Source organism: Ailuropoda melanoleuca, chromosome X, assembly GCF_002007445.2.
Source record: "Ailuropoda melanoleuca isolate Jingjing chromosome X, ASM200744v2, whole genome shotgun sequence".
Classification (NCBI taxonomy): Eukaryota; Metazoa; Chordata; class Mammalia; order Carnivora; family Ursidae; genus Ailuropoda; species Ailuropoda melanoleuca.
The window spans coordinates 43,218,950-43,220,651 of record NC_048238.1 but is presented as its reverse complement, the minus strand read 5'-3'; the positions used below and the strand labels follow the sequence as shown (position 1 = coordinate 43,220,651).

The 1,702-nt window shown below is 40.8% G+C and overlaps 1 pseudogene; it reads right to left on the bottom strand.

Moving 5' to 3' along the window:
* Positions 1-165: 165 nt before the first annotated feature.
* LOC100473847 lies at positions 166-716 on the bottom strand (annotated as a pseudogene).
* Between the last annotated feature and the right edge of the window lie 986 nt (positions 717-1,702).

Here is a 1,702-nt window from a genome sequence, read left to right as displayed (position 1 = left end):
TTACATCAAAAACTAGGGATGTACTGTATGGTGACTAACATAATATAATAAAAAATATTATTATTTAAAAACAAAGAATTCATACATGCAAGTCTCAGGACAAGAAACTTCTAAATGCACAGATGAGGAGACTCTGCTCATCTTACTAGTTATATACACTTTTCCTCATGGAGTAACTGATGCTTTCTGGTTTATTTGTGGAACTTTTGTTCATAGGAAAGCATAGACACAGGGCCAGATCTTGTCTTCTGGAGAATGGTTCCAACATCCCAACACCACCTTTTTCTGGTAATATTCCAGTACTGGCTCTGTTTGGATTTCATAAGCCTTCAGTCTCTTGACAACTGTCTCTGGCTTATCATCCTCACGCTGAATGAGAGGCTCTCCAGTCAGTCATCAATGCCCACAGTTTTGGGAGGGTTGAATTCCATGTTGTCAACTTGGCCACTGGCTAGATGAACCCAGAAAGCAGTGAGACATTGCTTAATAACCTCAAAAGTCACTTTCAGATTAATTACTGTGTCTATTTGATAAGCTCTATCCAAGGCTTCTGCCTGTGGAAGTGTCCTCGAAAAACCATCCAATAGCCAGCTATATTGGGTGAGGTTCTTCAGCTTACAAAGGGCCAGTTAAGTCATGACATCATCTGGGATGAGCTTCCCCTGGTCAGTGAAAGTCTTGGCTAACACACCAGTTTCTATGCCTCGAAGCATGCTGTCTTGTTCAGTGTGAAGTGTTTGGTTATACATGACAACATGGTGCCCCCATGATCACTGCCCTCAGCAACCTCACGAACCACCCCATGGCCCTAGGGAAAGGCCCAGACAGAGCCCACAGCGGGCTCCGGTCTGGCTATGCACTCCCTCTGTTCCACCGCCCGGTCCTGGATGGCCGGCTGCAGAATGTTTTTCTCATTCAAAAACACCCTCTAATTTGAAACATAAAATTATCCATCACATGTGTAAATTTAATGGGATCAGAGATATAACTGCAATTTGAGCCCCAGGATTAAGGCCATGAAATTTTGCCGGTTTTGATCTTCAGCAATTGTTAAATTAATTCAGTACCTAATGCTACAGAAGCACAAACGTCAATTAGTGACCCTTTATTTTTTTCCTGTATGAATTCATTTAGTAAATGTTGGGTTTCCAATTGGGTCAGATTCTGGACCTTTGTTTAATTTTTTTCTTCTTCCTACACCCACCTTTTTTCTTCTTCTCCTTCTTTTTTCTCCTCCTTTTTCTTTTCCTCTTTCCTTGTCTCCTCTTCCTTCTTCTTCCTCTCCTCTTTTCTCTAAGTTTTTATTTTAATTCCAGTGTAGTTAACATACAGCGTATTATTAGTTTCAGGTGGACAATATAGTGATTCAACACTTCATACATCACCCAGTGCTCATCACAAGTACCCTCCTTAATCTTCATCTCTCTCTCTCTCTGTCTCTCTCTCTCTCTCTCCCTCCCTCTTTTTCTCTCTTTCCATATACTTGGAGGCATTATCCCTGCCCTATTTATTTATAAATTTCTTTTTCCAGAGAGCCTCAAATTGGTATCATTGTTGGTATCCCAACATGGCAATATTTGTTTTTTAGGGTTTAAGGACCCTGGGCTTAAGTTGGCTTTGAATTAATCTCTTGGTATGCTACAAGAGTGTCATTGGCATTTTCCCATAATTATCCTTGGGAGTGAAATCCTTTTTGGTGACA